The 12,217-nt window shown below is 39.8% G+C and overlaps 1 long non-coding RNA gene across 3 annotated transcripts in view; it reads right to left on the bottom strand.

Annotated features, from left to right (window-relative positions):
• LOC112824738 (uncharacterized) overlaps positions 1 to 12,217 on the bottom strand; it is a 110,749-nt gene that overhangs the window by 63,208 nt on the left and 35,324 nt on the right. The window lies entirely within an intron of this gene.

Here is a 12,217-nt window from a genome sequence, read left to right as displayed (position 1 = left end):
CACACACACACACACACACACACACACACACACACACACACACACACCCACCCCCAAACCACTACCGCCTGGATTTTACATCAAGATAACCCTACAGAGTTAACCAAGTCTTCCTTTGGGTACTTACAATCTCAATCACTCATCTGCTAGATGATACAGTTAATAAAACAAGAATGCCCTGGAGCTGTTATCTAGAGTGCTCACCAGAAACTGTGTTGTCAATTTGCCTACACAAGTGGACTCAGGGGACTGGTTCAACAGAAGCTGACATAAAGTGGCCCATCATTTATTCCTTTGCAGAGAAAACAAATTTCCCAGTGGGCAATACTTCCGTGAGAGCTTGTCAAAACCCAAAATATCCTCCCCAGGGAAATCTATTTGCAGAGAAGATTTACAATCAGAAGGTTGTTGGATAAGCATCAAGTCTAAGCAAGAGGGTTTTTCTTGATCGCATTAACGGTAGGTGCCCTCAAGTATTAGCAGTCAGAATGCTGCCTGCCTTTCCACTATGGGCACAATCCAAAACCATGTGAGTGGCCTGGAGAGTTGGGGCTCCTCCTGCACACTCAGTATTAAAAGGTTCACTGACACATTCTATCTTCTGATCCACTTGCTCAAATTCCATGGGACACTAGCCTTCTACTGAGATATTCTTGCTCATGCAATTCGGCCTCAGCTACCTGAATTCCTACCTCTTTTCATTAAACAATTTCTTTGGCGGGGGGTGGGGGAGTACTACTGATCCCTGATTTCATCTCTTATGTGTTGGTTCTTCCTAATTTCAGTCTCTGAGACTAATTTTAAGTTTTTACATACTACTTTGCTGTCTTTTGTCTTTACATCAAAAGATAGATTAAAAATCGCAGTTACAGATTTTGGACCCATTATACAACTGTCAGTGGTAGTGTATGCTGATTACATGAGGGTAAGAGGGACTCCATCCTTGGACCACACAAATAACACTTGAATTCAGAATTCAACATGCAACCATTTGTCCTTTAGCCACCGTGAACTTGCTGTGGTTCTCAAGTTTGGTTCTAATAACCAGACATCCACTCAAATTAGCTTAAGTAAAAAGATCAGGGGTGGTTCTCAAGACTACTTCTCACAGAAACTAATATGACAGGCCTAAAGTGAACGAGAACGTGGAAGTGGGTCATGAGATTGTTTGAGTGGTTTGACAATCTTTCATCTCTTTCTGATGATCAAGGGCTATATGGTCACCTCATCCCACATCTTTATCTCCTCTCACCTTGGTCTGTTTCCTTTAGCGTGTATGGCTCAACTAGGCCATCAGCCCCAAGGCTATAGGACCTGCATAAGTCTACAGCTCCTGTTCCAAAAGTAATTTCAGAAGGACATCAAGATGTTTGTATAAATGAAGAGTACAATAGGACTAAAATAAGTATGGTAAGGCTACTCAAGGGATTGAGGTATAAACATGGCTCTGAATTTACAGGATTTCTTTACTGCCTTACAGAAGGATTTTTAAAATCTGGGTTTTTTGTTTTTTTTTTTAACAGATACACATTGTATTCATCTCCTAGATCTGCCATGATCAAGTACCACAAACTGGGTGGCTTAAAACAAAATTCTGTCAACTCACATTTCTGGAGGCTAGTGTGAAATCAAGGTGTTTTTAGGGTCCTGCTCCTTCTGAAACATGAAGGGCACTCCTTGCTCGCCTCTCCCTGCGGTTAGTCAGCAATCTTTGGCATCCCCTGGCTTGCCGATCAATCACTCCAATCCTCCCCCTTCACGTGGCATTCTCCTGAGTGTCTTCATATCATCTTCCCTGTGTGTCTGACTTGGTGTCAAAATTTCTCCTTTCTACAAGGACACCAGTCATATTGAATGAAGACCCACCCTAACCTCATATGGATTTGAGTACCTCTGTAAAGACTATTTCCAAATAAAGTCACATTGAGGTGCTGGGGATTGGAACAATTCAATCCTTAAATCACATACATAGAATTTTATATAAAGGCATAAATATGATCATATGCACAGAGTTTCATTTTTAGTGAAGTGTTTTACTTTTTTCCCCTAAATTTGGCTCTGTACCTCCCTTCTCCCTTTTCTACTTTCATTCATCTTCATCACGCCACCTTCTTCCCTTTACCAAGATAACCAATTTTTACAACCTAATATATATCCTTTCTTAGTGTTCTTTGTAATGCTATCATCTCATTCAGATATATATATATATATACACTTCTGTCAATTCTTTTCCCTCAAAAATAGAATCATTTTATGTACTTTTCTCAATAGTCTCTTACGAGAATTTCCTCCACATGGTCTGGTTTAGTTTTAATTCATTTTTTATTGATTGCAAACATATTCCTTTGTGTGAGATGTACCATAAATTATTAAGCTACTACTCTGTTGATGGGCATGCCCCCTTTTTCCTGTTTTACACAATGCTGGAGTAAACCTCCTTAGACATAGATCCTTAAAACTGCTTTTATTTCTATGGGCTACAGTTAGGTATTGAACTGCTGGGTCAAGGCTACATGTACTTTTTATCTTAATAGATGTCAAATTTCTTTCCCAGAAGATTTTAGCACATCACATTTCACCAGCAAAGTACCAGAGGACATCTCCTCACCCTCTCCCCCCACCAGCATACAGTATTATGGCTCTTTCTGCCAGTCTAAGTATAAAATGGTGTTTTATCATTAATTTTAATTTGCCTCTGACAATTAGTGAATCTAAGCATCCTCTCATATGTTTATTGGCGTGTTGGCCATTTGAATTTACTCTTTAGTGAACTGTTCATTTGTATCTTGAATATCTTTCAACATCTCGTTTTTTTCTCAAATTTGAGTTTATATTAGAAATTTAAACCTGGTACATTAAAGATGTACTTTTCTTATGTATTGACTTTATAATTTTAAAAATTAAATATAATGATGCTGTCTTTTACAGCTTCTGGTCTTGACTTAAAATGGTCTCTCCCACCCTCAGAATGTTCACATAGCCTACCAGATTTTTAAACAATCCCTTCATTGTTATATTTTTTACATTTAAATATTTGATCTATTTGAAGTGGATTTTTCCATGTAGTATCAGGTAGGAGTCGGTTTTTATTTTTTTCCAAATTGAGAGCCAGTACCATCTATTTTTTCTTACATCTTTTCTCCATAGTTCTATATTAAATCCTCACTTCTACTGGGATTTGTATCTGGCTCTAACAGCCAATTCAAAGAGAAAGCATGAAAGCCTGGAAGGGTAACTGACATTTTGGCTATGATAGCGGTGGCGTGGTGACAATTTATTTATTCTTCATTTTGCATAGCTATGTATTCTGATTTTTCCGAGAATGAGCATGCATTACTGGTATAACAAAAATAAATAAAGGGGAAAAAATCAGTAAACCACAACTAGTTTCATCATCCATAGTGTCCTAGGACAAAAACAAACTTCAGCTAGGGAGCAGCACTACTATTCCTGGAACAAAGACCTGAGAAGGTTTTCTCCCTGCCAGGAAGGGGTGGGGGTGGGGTGGGGGCGTGCAATGGGTTTGTTCCCACAGGACCCTGGAAAATCCCTTTCAAGGCCAGTTTTCCCCAGGGAGGGGACTGATTAAGTTCTGGGAGGTCATTTCATTTTGGCAGTTCATCGTGAAATGGGTGCTGAGGTGGTGATTTAAAGTGTGACTGGCAGGCAACTCATGTTCAAGTGCAATGAGTTTAATTGATTGGAAGAGCAGGTTGTTCAGAGCTGATGCAATAACCACTAGGGCTGGGTGTTAGGTTTCAATGTATGAAATGATGCAATAATTGCCTGTGTTAAACAGCAGCTGAATTCCTAGCAGCAGCTTAAGAGCTGAAGAGGGATCTTTGAACTGGCCATTAGAGAGCACAAATTCTGTGAAAGTGACCCTATCACCATAACCCCAGGGTGCAGTATCTGTCCCTAAAGTGTTAGGGGTCAGTTAAAGCTCTGAAGTCGCGGTAAAACAGTCCCATGGTGCTAATAAAACCCCTGCAGTAAACTTGCAGAGTCATGGTTGTTGACTGCCTAAATTAAGAAGTGGTGGGGTCCCCTTCCAGTGCAAAAGAACCACCATCAGCACAGCCCAAGTAACCTGAAGAAACTGCCCCAGACCTCTCCAACTGGCGCATCACCCTAGGGAAGGTCAAATTGTGAGGGGTGAGCCAAAACCTACCACACCTCCCTGCAAGGCCTGGGACTTGGGGCCTCAGGGACTGGTGGACCGGGGTGGTGGTGGTGGGGGGGTGCAAATAAACGTGCATCCTGGAATTCTAGTTAATGCAGGAGGAATCCTAAAACAACCTTGAACAGTTTTTCTAAAACCACTTGAATAAGTGCAGTATCACATTTCTTGGTACTGCCTCTTATGCTACTCCTTAGAGGATGCAAATGGGGACCAGTAAAACTAACTAGGTGGGAAGCCACAACCCAGTGGTCCAGGTCAGCTGTTTCCTGAGGGTCTGTTAACCCAAGGATAAATTTTCCAGTATGAGGACTGCATTTCCTTTAGGTCATCCTCCTGAAAACACTACTCACAACAAAGTCCTTGACAATTACTGAACTTCCGTTAAGTTTGAGATAATATTCCTGGTGTATCTTTGGAATAGGGCGATCCAATGATGATGGTAAAATACAAAACTAAATGTTTGGGCAATCAGCCAAGTTTTTGGGGCGGGAGTGGAAGAAGACACTCTCTTAACTGACAGCTGGAGGGCTTCATGAGGTCTGCATGCAAGGCCAGTCCACCTGCTTCCTGAGGTAGCATAGGGATGGAGCAATTTTGGGCTCCTCTATTACCAAACAGATATTAAGGCTCTAGAGTTTTATCATAATCATAATAATTTCCATCCTAAACATTTTAAAGCAGGTGTTTTCACATATCCACCTGGACCATTAAACAAAATAAAAATCTCAAAGCTCCTGTAGCTGTTTTAGCTTAGAGAAATAAAATAGAGCTTCCTGGTGTTTCTTCAAGACAAACTGGCCAGGAGATAAGCGTCTAGTTAAATATTGGGGGATGTCTTCCAAAAATTATTACTTTGTCTTGGAACTATTTGTATTAATTCCATTGTTTATCTCAGAAGTGGATAAAACCAAAAGGGCCTTAAGTTCCCTTTTAGGTGATTTCCTTGATTTATTTTTTACTTCCCATCACTTAATGAAGCTGGCCAGGTTTCTTTTTATTATTATTCGAATATAGTTGACACACAATGTTACATTAGTTTCAGGTGTACAACAAAGTGATTCAACAACTCTGTACAATGTGCTGTGCTCACCACAAGCGTAGCTATCATCTGTCACCACACGACCCTCTTACAATATTATTGACTATATTCCCTGTGCTGGACCTTTTATTCCCATGACTTACTCTTTCCATCACTAAAAGCCTATAACGCTCACTCCCCTTCACCCATTTTGCCCATTCCTCCATCCTGGCCATGTTTTCTCACTTGTGCTTGAGGAGGTTTTTTTTTTTTTTTTTTTTGGGCTCTTTACTAGTTTCTCCCCCTCTTTCCTAGTTGTTTATGTGCTAGTGGAGAGTCTATCAAATCTGGCGATTGAAGCTGCAGTCCCAGATGTGCCAGATCATTATGCAAATCAAACTAGGTTTAAATTAGTAGCAACACCCTTGATAGCAGGTAAAAAGAGAAATTCCCTTTCCAAGAAACATGAAGTAGACTTGTATAAAGTTCCAATGTGGCAGCAGGGCATCAAGAGAGTTTGTAAACCTCCACATCCCTAATGGCCTAGGAGCATGGCCTGCCCTCCAGGACTGGGAATTCAGTATTTTCCAACTTGGAAGAATTTAGATTTTCTTGATGTGATGGAATAAAGCAATGAAGTTGTTAGTGTTCCAGACTTCCCCACACCCACCTCACACACAGTCACCCTATCCCCTCCTCAGTCCTACCTGTCAGACCGGTTTTCCCATTTTGTGTAAGACAATCATGTGGAAAAGCTGAGGAGGAGGGGAGTCTTTAAGTTGAAGAGAATAGTGTTGAGGGCTGCTGTAGTATGTGCGAGAGTGGAATTGGATAATTAACAGGGAACTTTAAGAAGGGCTACTGAAGACTTCTGCATGACCCTCACACGGAGCAAACAAAAAAACAAAAAAACAAAAAAACCCCACAACAAGTATAGGGCTTCAGTTCTTCTGGTCCGTCTCAGAGATAGTGTCTGCTCTTTTTACCTGTCCATCACCAACTCCCCCTTCTTAAGTTCAGCAGCCTCATTTTCTGCTGGGGTGGGGAGGTGGTGGTCACCTTACCTTCAAACTCTGACGTTTGGGCAGGAAGCTCCAGGCCCCTCTTCCCTATCCCTGGTTTAAGGCCAGCATAGGACTCCAGCAGCCAATCAACACTCCCAGATCCCTGGAACACGCTCAAGCAACTGTGAATGAGAAGGCTTTCATCCAAGTAGATGGCTCAGCTACTGGCTGTGACCTGGGGTTCCAACACTCACTTCACCACATGGCCCTCAGAGCCCTCCCCGTGGGGAAGCCAGGCGCCATATTGGCAGAGACACCAGGGATGGAGAGAGATACTTAACAACATAATGGGAATCCAGGTGTGATGAAGTCATTCCATCCCTGGTTTCTTAGGTCCTGGTTATATTCCCCCTTCATCTTGATCATCTTGTCTGTGTTGCAGTTCTTTCCCCTGCAGCAGAGAGTTTCCTAGTTCAGTGCTGACCAGGGCTTTGGGGAATAAGTCATGTGGGTGTGAAATATACCTCTTGTAGATTTCTCTCACTGGCACTATTCTCCTGGAACCAAGGGAATAAATCTCTCCCCTCAGACAGGGGACTCCTGTCATAGTTTCTCTTTCTAACACTCTCTTCTTCTGGCCATTACTCCCAGTTCCTTTCTATTTTATGGTATCTACTCAACACAAAGGTAAAAGATCAGATGTCAAATTCTCTCCTCAAAAGGGTGGGAGGTTCTTCATCTCTGACTTGTTTTTCTTGGGAACATGAGAACTAGTTGAAGCCCTTAGTATTCAATTAAATAAAAAAGAAAAGGGCATTCCAAGAAAGCAGTTCCACATGAGCCACTAAATTTCAGATTATTACCTGCAAGTTACATCAGCATGACCCATGTCATTCACTACTTACACATAAGTTAGCAAATAATATACTTTAAAAATAATTTTCTGTAACTAAGAAAAGATAAAAGTTCTCTCTCAAATAATAGTGCTTTCATACATTGGCCTTCTGCTCTCTCTTGAGAGGGAAAGGAAAAGGAGGGTGCACCCAGGATTATAACCAGCAGGCTAACAAATGAGTGAACAATCATCCATCATCTGTGCCATGGGATTACAAGGGTAGAAAACACTATGCTGAATTAGAAACCCTTTGAGAAGGGGGTTGAGTCTTATTTGCCCTTGTGTTTGCAGAGGCTGGTTCAGAGCCTGACAATCATGTATATGAGTAATGAATAACTGATAAACACATGAATGAACAAGTATATGCATTCCTGGGGCAACAAGAGGAGTAACTTGGTAAGAGCTACGTCACCTTCTATCAGATCTCTCAGCAGAAACTTTTCAGGCCAGAAGGGAGCGGCAGGATATATTTAAAGTGCTGAAAGGGAAAGAAAAAAAAAAAAATAACCAAGAATAGTCTTCCAAGCAAGGTTATCACTCAGAGTTGAAGGAAGGATAAAAATTTTCCCAGACAAGCAAAAACTAAAGGAGTTCATCACCACTAAGCCAGCCTTACAAGAAATGTTAAAGGGTCTTCGTGAAGCAGAAAGACCATAACTAAAAATAAAATATACAAAAGAAAATATCGCACTGGTAAAGCCAAATATACAGTAAAGGCCATGATCAGCCACTTTTAGAAAGCTAGTACAAAAGTTAAAAGAAAAATAGTAAAAATCAACTGTAACCACAGTAAGTAGTTAAGGGATACACAAAACAAAAAGATAAAAAATATGATGTCAAAACATGAAACATTGCAGGGGTAGGAGAGTAAAAATGTAATGCTTGAGTTGCTCAATTTCAAATGCATTTTTATCAGCTTGAAATAGATATACATCAATATATATGAACCTCATGGCATGGCAACCAAAAAAACAAAAACCTGTAATAGATACACAAAAAATAAAGAGAAAGGAACCCAAACATAACACTACAGAAACCATCAAATCACAAGTGAAAAAGAGAGAGAGGAGGGGAACAGAGAACTGTAAAAATAACAAGAAAATAATCAACAAAATAACAATAAGTACATACCTATAATGATTAAATGTAAATGTACTAAATGTTCTAATCAAAAGACATAGGGTGGGTGACTGAATGGACAAAAACAAAAACAAAAAAAACACAAGACTCATCTATACGTTGCCCACAAGAGACTTACTTCAGATTTAAGGACATACGCAGACTGAAAGTGAAGGGATGGTTTTCCAAGCAAATGGTAATGAAAAGAAAGTTGGAGTAAAAAAAAAAAAAAAAAAAAAAAAAAGAAAGGTGGAGTAGCAATTCTCATATCAGACAAAACAGACTTTAAAACAAAGATAAGAGAAAAAAGGGGCATTCCATAATGATAAAGGGGTCAATCCAAGAAGAGGATATAATATTTGTAATTATTTATGCACTCAAAACAGGGTCACCTAAGTATATAAAGCAAATATTAACAGTCAAAGGTAGAAAAAGACAGTAACAATAGTAGGGGATTTTAATACCCCCCTTACATCAATAGATAGATCATCTAGACAGAAAGTCATTAAGGAAATAATGGCCTGCCTTAAACAATTCATTAGACCAGGTGGACTTAGCAGATAAATACAGAACATTCCATCCAAAACCAATTCAATGTACATTTTTCTAGAGTGCACATGGAACATTCTCCAGGAGAGATCACATAATTAGACCACAAGTCTCAAATTCAAGACAACTGAAATCATATCAAGCATCTTTTCCAACCACAATAGTATGAAACTAGAAGTCAATTAAAAGAAGACAAATAGAAAAAATACCAACACATGGATACTAAGCAACATGCTACTGAAGCACCAATGTGTCAGAGAAATAATACCTAAGACAGGTGAAAATGGAAACACAACTTTCCAAAATCTATGGAATGTAGCAAAAGCTGTTCTAAGAGGGAAGTTCACAGCAATACAGGCCAACCTCAACAAACAAGAAAAATCCCAAACAATCTGACTTTCACCTAAAGAAATTAGAAAAAGGAAACAAGCCCAAAGTTAGAAGAAAGCAGAAATAAATAAAATAGAGGCTGAAAAAACAAGATCACTGAAACTAAAAGCTGCTGGTTCTTTGAAAAGACAAACAAAGATAGGTAAACCTCCAGCCACACTCATCAAGAAAAAGAGAGGGGGGGCACCTGGGTGGCTCAGATGGTTAAGCGTCTGCCTTCGGCTCAGGTCATGATCCCAGGGTCCTGGGATCGAGTCCTGCATCGGGCTCCCTGCTCGGCGGGGAGCCTGCTTCTCCCTCTGCTTCTCTCTCTCTCTCTCTCTCTCTCCCCCTCTGTCTGTCATGAATGGATAAATAAAATCTTAAAAAAAAAAAAAAGAAAGAAAGAAAAAGAAAAAGAGAGGGTCCAAATAATAAAATTAGAAAGAGAAGTTACAACTGATACCAAAGAAGTGAAAAGGATATGAAGCTACTATGACAATTACACACCAAACTGGAAAACCTAGAAGAAATGGATAATTCCTAAAAACACACAATCTTTCAATACTGAATCATGAAGAAATAGAAAATTTGAATAGACTAATTGGTAGAAAGGAGATTGGAAGTAATCAAAAATCTCCCAAACAGAAGTCCAGGGCAAGACAGCTTCACTGGTGAATTCTACCAAGAACACTTCCTCTTAAACTCACTTAATGAGGCCAGCATTACTCTGATACCAAAACTAGATGAAGACACTACAAAAACAAGTACAGGCCGATATATCTGTTGCAAGTAGATGCAAAAATCCTCAACAAAACATTAGCAAACCAAATTCAACAATGCATTAAAAGGATCATATAATATGATCAAGTGGAATTTATTCTAAGGATGCAAGAATAGTTCATCCACAAATCAATCAACCCACAAATCAATCACTGTGACACACATTAACAGAATGAAAATTATATGATCACCTCAATAGACACAGAAAAAGCATTTGACAAAATTTAACATCCATCTATGATAAAAACTCTCAAAAAAATGGATACAGAAAAAATGCATATCAACATAAGTCCTAACCACAGCAATTGGACAAGAAATAAAAGGCATCCAAATTCAAAAGGAAGATGTAAAATGGTTACCTTCAGTTAACATGATATTGCAGACAGAAAACCATAAAGACCACCAAAAGTGTTAGAACTAATAATTCAGTAAACTTGTAGGATACAAAATTAACATACAGAAACTGGTTGCATTCCCATACCCTTATAATGACCTATCAGAAAGAAATTAAGAATCCCATTTATAATTACAACAAAAACAATAAAACACCTAGGAATAAATTTAGCCAAGAAGGTGAAAGACCTATACATTGAAAACTGTAAGACACTGATTAAAGAAACTGTAAAAATAGAAAGATATTCCATGTTCATGGATTGGTAGAATATTGTTAAAATGTCCATTCTGCCCAAAGCAATCTATAAATTCAATGCAATCCCTATCAAAATTCCAATGGTATTTTTCAGAGAACTGGAACAAACAGTTATAAAATTTGTATGGAACCACAATAGACCCCAAGTAACCAATGCAATCTGAGAAAGAAGAACAAAGCTGGAGGTATCAATCTCTGATTTCAAACTATACTACAAAGCTATAGTAATCAAACGAGTATGGTACCTGCACAAAAACAGACATACACATATAAATAGAAAATAGCCTAGAATTAATCCCACACACATATGGTTAATGACAAAGAAGGCAAGAATATACAATGGGGAAAGGACAGTCTTTTCAATAAATGGTGTCAGGAAAACTGGCTAACTATATGCAAAAGAATGAAACTTGACCATTCTTTTATACCATATACAAAAATTAACTCAAAATGGATTAAAGACTTGAATGTTAAGACCTGAAACCATTACATTCATAGAAGAAAACATAAGTGGCAATCTTCTTGACATTGGTCTCAGCGATGTTTTTTGGATCTGACTCCAAAAGCAAGGGCAACAAAGCAAAAATAAACAAATAGAACTATGTCGAACTCAGTAGCTTTTGCTCAGCAAGGGAAACCATCAACAAAACGAAAAGGTGACCTACCGAATAGGAAAAGATATCCGCAAATCACACATCCAAAAAGAGGTTAATATACAAAATAATTTAGAAAGAACTCAAACAACCCCATAACAACAACAAAAAACCCAAATAATTCAATTTAAAAATGGGCTGAAGATATGAATAGACTTTTTCCAAAGATGGCCAACAGGAACACAAAAAGATTCTCTGCACTGATCAAGGAAATGCAAATTGAAACTACAGAAAGATATCACCTCATACCTGTAAGAATGGTTAGTATAAAAAAAAAATGTGTTGGTCAGGATGTAAAGAGAACCCTCATTCACCACTGGAGTAAACAAACTGGTGTAACCCCTATGGAAAACAATAGGAGCTTCCTCAAAAAATTAAAAATAGACCTACCACATGGTCTATCAATTCCACTACTGGGTACTTATCTCAAAAATAAAAAAGGAGGGCGGAGCAAGATGGCGGAGGAGTAGGAGACCTGGGTTTCGTCTGGTCTCAGGAATTCAGCTGAATAGGGATTAAACCATTCTGAACACCTACGAACTCAACAGGAGATGGAAGAGGAGAGTAGCAACAACTCTCTGAACAGAGAAGCGACCACTTACTGGAAGGTAGGACGTGCGGAGAAGCGAATCCGAGGCGATATTCGGGAGGATCGACGACAGGGGAGGGGCCTCCGCCGGCCGCTTCTGGCAAGTGATAGAGCCGCACAGCACAAAATCGGACCTTTTAGAAGTCGGCTCGGCGGAGGGACGTCGCTGCAGTGGCTAAGCGGGGGGTGGAATCCTCCCGGGACAGTGTGGTCTCAGGACCCTTGGGGTCACAGAGAGACCGGGGTGCCTGAGTGCGCCAGAGCTCCCAGGTATCGGAGCGGGGAAGCCGGCTGCAGAGACGGAGCAGAGTCGCGGGCTCTCAGCTCGGGGTTGCCATAAACTGTGATCTGCGGCCCAGTCGGGGCACGGCTCCCCCAGCAGGGACCCAACAAGCAGCAGATCCGG

Source organism: Callorhinus ursinus, unplaced genomic scaffold (genome assembly GCF_003265705.2).
Source record: "Callorhinus ursinus isolate GAN/ISIS: 27379988/994484 unplaced genomic scaffold, GSC_fseal_2.0 scaffold12, whole genome shotgun sequence".
NCBI classification, from domain to species: domain Eukaryota; kingdom Metazoa; phylum Chordata; class Mammalia; order Carnivora; family Otariidae; genus Callorhinus; species Callorhinus ursinus.
This window is presented reverse-complemented; position numbering and strand designations above follow the sequence as displayed.